Genomic DNA, 10,232 nt, shown 5'->3' on the forward strand with positions numbered 1-10,232 from the left:
AATTGGAATGGAAAGCTACTCAAGATTGTCCTACCATGGCCTTAGCCATGTAACCCTAGATATCTGTTTCACCATTGTCTTAGTGGAATGCTGTGCAATTCACCTACTTTGGAATATAAGACCTTTTCACTGTAAAACTCCAAGACTGGCTGGAGTTAAAAAGGGGACAAGAGGTGGCATTATGATTACAGATGGCATGCAGTGCCACCACTGGGGCTTGACAGTTTCCTGAGAAGCTTATGCTCTTGGTCCTTTAAGCCAGTCACTGGGCTCTGCATGTAATGTGTCCTCAGATCCCCTGGTGTCACAGAAGAGAAAGGAGGTGGCCTTCCTGTGCCAGGAGCATCAGTGACACTACAAGGAGAAACTGTGTTAAGACCTCACAGAAAGGGGAAAAATAAATAATGCCCTCCTGCCACAAATGGCTCCCCTTTCACCTCCTTCTTTGAAATAGGAAAGGGTGTTCAATGGCTTACCTTGAGTGATCAGAGAGCCTGACCCAGGCAGACAGTGCTGGGTGGCTCTGTGACAGTCAACACATCTGTCCTATTGCACTGGCAATGGGATATTTGGGGAAGTGGACTGTGGGGGATACAGCACATCACAGAGGGCTGGGGGATTGAGAGGAAGAGTAGGCATAGCAGAACTGTCCTACATCTGCCCTCTGTCTCTGATGGGCTTCCACCTCTTCTGGTATGGTACCACCAGTAGGAGTTCATAGCTTTTCCATTGCAAATGATATTTTAGAAATTTCCTGAGTGTATTCTCGCTTCCAATCCACTCTGGCATCTTGAGTTTGAGCTAAGGTTTTAGTAGGCTCCTCCTACCTCACAGAAACAGATCCAGCACTGGCTTTTGAGAGGCAACTGAGTGGACCGCAGCACGGGCTGAAGGGAAGGTTCATGATGAAGCCCTTGTTAGTGAGAGCAATGACACCCATGTCTCTGTGCTTGTCCCAACAAACAGCTTCATAGCCTTTGCTTTGAAGTGCTGCCATAATGATATTCACATCATAGTTCCCGTTTCCCAGCATGCTCTTCTTGTGGGAGGGTCACCCTAGTGTTTGGAGACAACCTTTGGAAAATCTCCTGCAGTGTTTCCAGCATGAAGGCATTGTCTTGGAAGACATTGTTGAAGGCCTGAAGCGCATAGAATTCCCTGAGATGCTTCTTGTGGTAGATTTGTGGGGATGCTGCCTAGGGAAGCTCCAAGAACTCAGATTTGGCCTTGTCTCCCTTCCATGGCATGCAACTCGTGTTTTCTGATGTAGGTTCCAGACAGAGCTGATAAACACCCTGCTCCTTCCCTTCTGAGGAAGGTCTAGGCTTCTTTGTCTTAAGATTCCTAAAGTTCACCTATTCCCTGGTGTCCATGTTCTGATGTCCATGTTTTGTCACTGGCAGAAAAAGGTGGAATTGAAAGGTTAAAAAAATAAATAAAAGGAAGGAAAGAAAAGAAAAAATAGCCACATCTTCTGTCTTCTCCATAGAAAGAAATAACTTTTGGATTCATTTATTTTAGCCACCACTTTCAAAGTGCAGAGTTAAAAAAAGAATAATAATAATAAGACATAAAACATAAGATTCCTTACTTCCACTACTTCCCTCTCCCACTCCCTTAAAAAAAAAAAAAAAAAAGAGAACACGTTTTTCTGGCTGTATTTTCTTCTCTGCAGATGCCAACTAGGCCTCAGTGGATGAGGGCAGATCTGAATGGACCACATGCTCCTTTTCTTCCATTTCCTTGGATTCACAATACCACAGATTCTGAAGTCCAGATCAGGTGGTGGAGAAAAGGCCGAGATGCCAACAGCTAGCAAGGGCAGCAGTTCATGTACCATGGTTGTGCAAAAACAGAGTGGGTGCGCCTGATGCCTTGCCTCCCCCAGTGCAACCCTGGCCCACCAGGCTGGTCATGTCTACCTTGCTCTCCCACTGTCAGGTGAATCAAGCCGGGGTAACTTCATGCTGCCTCATTTGTTAGTGTTTAATTTCTTGAGTTCTTATATATTTTGTATATCAGCCTTCTGTCAGATGTAGGGCTAATGAAGACCTTCTTCCAGTCTGTAGGCAGCCTATTTTGTCTCTTGGCAGTGTCCTTTGCCTTACAGAAGCTTTTCAGTTTCATGAGGTCCTATTTATTTATTTATTGTTGATCTTAGTGCCAGAGCTACTGTTGTTCTGTTCAGGAAGTTGTCTCCTGTGCCAACGCCTTCAGGGCTCTTCTCTACTTTCTCTTAGTGTAGCCTGTGTTATGCTGAGGTCTTTGATCTACTTGGACTTGAGTTTTGTGCAGAGTGAGAGATATGGGTCTATTTGCATTCTTCTACATGCAGATATACAGTTAGAGCAGCACCATTTGTTGAAAGATGCTTCCTTGTTTCCATTGTATGGTTTTGGCTTCTTTGTCAAAAATCAGCTCTTTGTAGATGTGTGGGTTTATTCTTCAGTCTTCAATTCTATTCCATCGATCAACCTGTCTGTTTTTATGCCAGTGCCAAGTGTTTTTTATTACTATTTCTCTGTAGTACAGTTTGAGATCAAGAATGGTGACACCTTCAGAAGATCTTTTATTGAACAGGATAGTTTTAGATAGCGTGGGTTTTTTTTCTGCATGAAGTTGGGTACTGTTTTCTGAAGCTCTGTAAGGAATTGTATTGGCATTTTGATGGGAATTGGACTGATGGGTGGACAAAGGGGTAACGGTTCTCCCACACAGCTAGCCATAGATTCCAAGGTACTGGCCACATGGTGAAGGAGAGGCCACAGCAGATGGTCTACTACAAACTTGGGGGTAACATTAGGACATTAGAATTGTAGAAGAGGAGGGAGAGTGAAGATTGTCTACCTGTGTTCCTGGCAGGCTTGGCTGGTGGGATTCCAAGGAGTGCCTGAGGGAGTTGGTAGCTGAGACAAAGGGTGGAAGAAGGCTGTGGAGAGTTTGTAATCCACTGGGAGTGGTGTCAGAGAAGAAGGGAGGAAGCAGATGGTCTGTTACAAGGTGGGAATAAAGCTTGGGGACTGGAATTGGAGGAGTAGAGGGAAAGAGAAGATTGCCATGGTCTGTGTGGCTGAGGTTTACCAGGAAGTCTGGTTATAAAATTTAAATGTGAAAACGAGAAGCATATTTAGTAGACTCACCACTTATATCCAAGAATTATAAAATAAATTCACAAAGTCTACTTTTGTATTAACACAAATCTAATTTTTCTACATGTAAAGATTTCGTTGAAAGAAATCATGTAGGTGCTATTTCTTTTTGCTCAAGTCAATGTTTTAAAATAAAAATCATATAAAAATAACTGACAACATCCAGACTGAGAAAACATATGCATCACAACATGAGAAGCATAATATTTTAGGCACCTGTTTTTCCCAGGCAACATGTGTTTATAGAACCAACAGTTTTGCTTTAGACTTTCTGCTTTTTGGGTGGTAATACATTTAAAAGGTTAAAAGACTGTTTTTTCTCTGACTTTAGAAAACATCCTGCTTGTGTGTTGTTCTTTTATTGTTGTATAGTCATTACTGAGAGATGTGATATCTTGGTATTCATTTATAGTAACAGTCTACATCACAATGGGAATTTTCAACATTTTATTTCCTCTTGATAATTGTTTCTTCAAAAACAGTTTTATTTATCTGAAACCAGTCTTTAAATTGTACTCCTTACTCCCTTCAGTTCATTACTCATAGATGACAGCCATTTCCCTTTATATAGACAACACTTTCATCTCATGAAGGGCATGAGGAATTAAAATAAAGAGATTTGGGGCATCTCTTCTTGGGAAACATCTTGATACTCTTCCAGATAATGTAATCTGCTGATAGTTTCTTTTAAAAGATTCCGAAAATGCAGATGAAAGAAGATGTTTAACTAAGAGTTTTTCTGAACGTACTGATACGCACATCTCTATATTATGGCTTGTCTTTTCTAGGGGCAAATAGTACCAAACTGTTAAGAGATGTTCAGCTTTTATAAACGCTGGCCATTTCACCAGCAACAAAACTATGAAACTTTTGGTTCCTGCCAAAGGCACTAACACTAAGCAGTAGGCAACTTTGTTTTCTGTAAATCAGAATAGGCAAGTCATTGTTAGTTACTGTTTTTATTTTTTTTTTTTTTTTTTTTTTTTTATTTTTTTTTTTTTTAAATATTTATTTATTTATTTATTTATTTATTATGCATACAATGCTCTGCCTGCATGCACACCTGCAGGCCAGAAGAGGGCATGAGATCACATTACAGATGGTTGTGAGCCACCATGTGGTTGCTGGGAATTGAACTCAGGACCTTCGGAGGCACAGTCAGTACGCTTAACCTCTGAGCCATCTCTCCAGCCCCCTAGTTACTGTTTTTAAAATGGTACTCATTACTTGTTTCTAGAGTATAGCTGGGTACTGAGGTAGATTGAATCTCAACTTTATAAGGAGCCACAATATTTGTTTCCATAGTGGCTATACAAGTTTCCATTCCCGCCAGCAATGGAGGAGTGTTCCCCTTGCTCCACATCCTCACCAGCATGAGCTGTCTCTTGTGTTATTTGATCTTAGCTATTCTGACAGGTATAAGATAGAATCTCAAAATAATTTAACTTAGATTTTTTCTGATAGCTAAGGATGTTGAAGATTTCTTTAAGTGTTTTTTACTCATTTTGACATTCATCTGTTGAGAACTGTTTATATTTGTCCCTTATTTTTAATTGGATTATTTTGTGTGTTTATATCTAATTTCTTGAGTTCATTAAATATTTTTATATTAATGTATATTGTATGTGGAGTTGGTAAAAATCTTTTCCCATTCTATAAGCTGTCTCTTTGTACAATTGACAGTGTCCTTTGCCTTACAGAGGCTTTTCAGTTTCATGAGGTCCCAGTAATTAATTGTTGATCTTAGTGTCTGAGCTGTTGATGTTCTATTCAGAAAGTTGTCTCCTCTGTTAATTCATTCAAAGCTATTCTCTCTCTACTTTCTCTTCTATCAGGTTCAATGTATCTGGTTTTACATTCATATTTTTGAGCCACTTGGACTTAAGTTTTATGCAGGGTGATAAATATGGATGTATTTGAATTCATTTACATGCAGATATTCAGTTTGACTAGTACCGTTTGTTGAAGACTCTTTCTTTTTTCACTCTCTATTTCTGGCTTTTTTAAAAATAAAAATCAAGTGTCCGTAAGTGTTTGTATATACTTCTGGGTCTTTGATTTGATTCCATTGATCAATATGGCTGTTTTTATGCCAATAGCTTGTGGTTTTTATTACTCTACCTCTGTAGTACAGCTTGAAATCAGAAATGGCGATACCACTAGCAGTTCTCCAGTATTGAAGATACGATAAATCAAATAGATTCACCAGTTAAAGAAAATGTTACATCTAAAAGATTCCTAACACAAAACATCCATGAAATTTGGGAAACCATGAAAAGGCCAAATCTAAGAATAGTAAGTATAGAAGAAGGAGAAGATTCCTAGCTCAAAGTCCCATAAAATGTTTTCTACCAAAGCATAGAGGAAAATGTTCCTAATCTAAAGAAAGAGATGCCTATAAACATACAAGAAGCTTACAGAACACCAGAAAGATGGAACCAGGAAGAAAGGCCCTGCCCATCTACATAATAATTAAAACACTAAATGCACAGAACAAAAAAAATTATTAAAAGCTGCAAGAAAAAAAGGACAAACAACATATAAGGGTATAACTATTAGAATTACATCTGACTTTTCAACTGAGAATCTAAAAACCATAAGGTCCTGGGTAGATTGCAGATTCTAAGAGACCATAGATGCCAGCTTAGACCACTATACTTGGCAAAATTTTCAATCAGCATAAAAAGAGAAAACAAGATATTCTATGACAAAAGTAAATTGAAACAATATCTATCTAGAAATCCAGTCCTATAGAAGATATTAGAAAGAAAATTCCAGCCTAAAGAGATTAACTACACCCAAGAAAACAAAGGAAATAAATAATTCCACCACAGGAAAGACCAAAGGAAGAAACACACACACACACACACACACACACACAGACACACACACACACACACACACAAACACACAAACACACACACACACACACACACACACACACACACACTACCACAACCACCAACATCAAAATGACAGAAATGAATAATCATTAGTCATTAACATCTCTCAACATCATTGGAATTAGTTCTTCAATAAAGGGACACAGGCTAACAGAACGGATATGAAAAGAGGATCCATCATTATGCTTAAGAAAGGAAATACATCTCGACATAAAAGATATACAATACATTTGACAAAAGTTCAGTAAAAAGATTTTCCAAGAAAATCATTCTGAAGAAGCAAGCTGGTGTAGCCATCCTAATTTCTAACAAAATTGTCTTTCGTAAAAATCAATCAAAAGAGATGAGGAAGAATACTTCATACTCATCAGAAGAAAAATTTACCAAAATGTCATCTCAATTCTGATCATCTATGTCACAAATTGAAGGGCACCCCTGTTTGTAAAATATTACTAAAGTGTAAATCACACGTAGACCCCTACACATTAGTATTGGGAGCCTTCAATAGTGCACTCTCACCAATGAACATGTCGTCCAGACAGAAACTAAACAGAGAAATAATGAAACAGACAGTGGCTAGTGGTATCTCCTGGCCGGGGTACTGTATTGCAAAATGACCATTAATTGGGAGAAGGGAATAAGAGAGAGAGAGAAAGAGAGAGAGAGAGAGAGAGAGAGAGAGAGAGAGAGAGAGAGAGAGAGAGAGAGAGAGAGAGATATCAGAGATTTCTGGCCAGCAAGTTAGAAGAGTTAGCAGAGGTCTCAGGAGTTGTGGAGGGCAGAGCAGATGGGAGAGGGAGACCTCCAAGTTTGGTCCACAGAAAGATGTACCTTCTTCTGTTGGATAGATGATCTGCTAGACTCCTGAAAATTATGCCAGGGGAATTGCCCCATGGAACTGACACCCAGAAAGTTTCAGTCTTATTCTCCTTAATCTCCTTTCCCTCCTATTTAGGGTAGTCAGGTTGTAAGAGAAGTACATGCGTTTAATAAATTAAGGAATTGGAGCAAATAATCTACAGTTTACTCAAACACAAAAGAATATACCTCCTTCTCAGTACCTCATGGAACATTTTTGAAAACTGACCATATATTCGGTCATAAAGCATGTCTCAACAGATACAATTGGAATAACTTCCTACATATCAGACAACCATGTGTTAGTATTCTGCTTCAGTTTGCCTACCTGTGATGTCACTGCTTACCTGCCATGGGGGTGTGGTCCTGCCCAGGGCTGTATAAAAGACAGACCTCCACATGTTCTCTCTCTCTCCCTCTCTTCTTCCTCTCCTCTCTCTTTCTCTAACCCCCTACTTGCTTTGCCCTCTTATGCTCTCTCTCCCTCTTCCTCTCTCTCTCTGGGGTAACCTTCTCTCCTTTCCTTCTCCCCTCATGCTCATTTAATAAAGTCTGGATAACATAACATCTACTGCCTAGTACCTTCTATCTATCATTGCTTTAATTATTAACTATAAAACCATGTATAAAAGCTGTACTTCAACAAAAACAGAAACAACAGAAAGCCTACAAATTCATAGAAACTGAACAACTCTCTACTCAATAACCACTGGGTCAAGGATGAAATAAAAGAAATTAAAGACTTCCAAAATTCAATGAAAATGAATGCATAAGACACCTGAACACATCAAAACAGTGCTAAGAGAAAAGATTCCAGCACTAAGCGCCTTCGTAAGGGTAATAGTGAGCTCTCATACTACAAGGACCAAACTAATGCCATGGTCTGTAGCTAATGCCATGGTCCGTATGTTCTGTGAGAACTTGTCTTCTAGGTGACCCTTACTTCCTGCATTCTGGGAGTGACCATGTGCTGCTGTAAACTGCACCTGCCAGCAGTCTCCAAAAACTTCACCTGAGCGATTAGATACAATCAGCATCCAGTGTTCCTCTGAGATAAAAAACTTCCCCTTGAGATGCAGCCTCCACCCAACCTGTCTAAAGGTCAACGTTCCTGTGACCACAACCCCCCCCCCCCGGCTTTTTTTTTTTTTTCTTTTATAAATTGATTGCCCTTGAAGCTCTGTACCACTCTCCTATCCTGTTGCATCAGGAAAGATTGTGGTCTGAGCTTGAGCCCATAATATAGGACCCTGTGTGTGTTGCATCCGTATCGAGTCCTGGTGGTCTTTTTGGGGTTCTCGTGACCTGGGCGGTCTGGGTACTACAATACTAGCAACTTAATAGCGCACCTGAAAGTTCTAGGAAAAAAAGAACCAAATACACTGAAGAGGAATAGATGGCAGTAAATAATAAAAATAAATAAATTATTAACAAAAAATATGAAGTATCAATGAATCAAAGAGTTGTTCTTCGAGAAAATAAACAAGGTAGATAAATCTTTATCCAAAGTAACTAAAAGGTAGTGAGAGAATATTCAAATTAAGAAAATCAGAAATGAAAATGAGGCATAACAACAGACAGAATAAATCTAAAGAATCATTAAGTTTTACTTCAAAAACTTGTACTCCATGAAATTGAAAAACCTAAAAGAAATGGGCAATATTTCTCAATAGGTAGCACTTACTAAAGTCAAAGCAAGAGCAGATAAACAATATAAATAGACCTATAACCCATATGGAAGTAGAAAAATCATTAAAAATTTCAGAACAACAAAACAAAACAAACCAAACCAGGGCCAGATGGTTTTATAGCAGAATACTATTAGACATTCAAAGAAGAGCTAATATCAATATTCCTCAAATTATTCAACAAAGTAAAAACAGATGGAACATTGCCAAATTCATTTTATGAGGCTTGATACCCAAACCACACAAAGACTCCATAAAGAAATAGAATTACAGACCAATTTGCTCATGAGCATTGATTAAGAAAATACTCAATAAAATACTTCAAGCTAAATTCAAGGACACATCAGAAACAATATACCGTGAGTAAGTAGGTGTTATCCCATATTAGCAGGGATGGTTCAATAGAAGAAAATCTGTCAATGAAATCCATGATATAAACAAACTGAAAAAAAAAAAAAAACCCACATGATCATTTAATTAGATGCTCAAAAAGCATTTTGCAGATCCAACACCTCTTCATGATAAAAGTCTTGGAGAGATCAGGGATACGAGGGACATACCTAAACATCACAAGGCAATTTACAGAAGCTATAAGCAAACATTAAATAAATGGAGAGAAATTTAAAGCAATTCCACTAAAATCAGGGAAAGGCAAGACTGTCCACTCAATATCTTCTCAGTATAGACTTAAAATTTTAGCTAGAACAATAAGAAAAATAAAGGAGATCAAAGGGATACAAATTGAAAAGTAAGACATTTTGTTATTTGTGTTATTACAGTATGCATAAGTAGCCCTCAAAATTCTACATGAGAACTTCTACAGCTGATAAGCCCCTTCACGGAAGTGGTTGTATACAAGATTAACTAAAAGAATCAGTAGTCCTCATATACAATTGATAAACAAGCCGAGAAGGAAATCAGGGAAAAAACATCCTTCACACTAGCCACAAATAATAAAAAGTATCTTGGTGTAACTCTAATCAAGCAAATGAAAGACCTGTATAGCATGAATTTGAAGCCTTTGAAGAAAGAAATTGAGAAGATATCAGAAGATGGAAAGATCTTTCATTCTCATGGATTCATAGGATTAACCTAGTAAAAACAGCCATCTTACCAAAAGCAATCTACAGATTCACTTCAATCCCAATCAAAATCCCAACACAATTCTTTACAGACTTTCAAAGAACAATACTCAACTTCATAAGGAAAAACAAACTCATAATATCTAAAGCAATCTTGTACAATAAAAGATCTTCTGTTTGGCTCTGTATTCCACTTTTAAATTGGATTACTTAGCTTGCTGTTGTTTAATTTTTTGAATTCTTTCTATATTTTGGATATTAGCCTTCTGTCAGATGTAAGGTTGGTGAAGATCTTTTCCCGGTCTGTAGGCTGCTGTTTTGTTATGTTGACAGTATCCTTTGCTTTACAAAAGCTTTTCAGTATCATGAGGTCCCAATTATTAATTGTTTTTGTCATTTTTTTTATATTTATATTACAGTCATAATGTTTTGGCTATTTGTATTCGGTAACTTTGAAGAAAGCATATTTCCTGTCTTGGTGAATCTAAAATTCTGAATGTCAATCAATAGCTATCATATCTCATCTCTATCAACTTAAAACATCTATCTAGA

The 10,232-nt window shown here is 38.1% G+C and overlaps 1 pseudogene; it reads right to left on the reverse strand.

The window, feature by feature from the left end:
* Window positions 1–601: 601 nt before the first annotated feature.
* Window positions 602–1,840, reverse strand: LOC127209623 (josephin-1-like; annotated as a pseudogene).
* Between the last annotated feature and the right edge of the window lie 8,392 nt (window positions 1,841–10,232).

This window comes from Acomys russatus, chromosome 26 (assembly GCF_903995435.1).
Source record: "Acomys russatus chromosome 26, mAcoRus1.1, whole genome shotgun sequence".
NCBI classification, from domain to species: domain Eukaryota; kingdom Metazoa; phylum Chordata; class Mammalia; order Rodentia; family Muridae; genus Acomys; species Acomys russatus.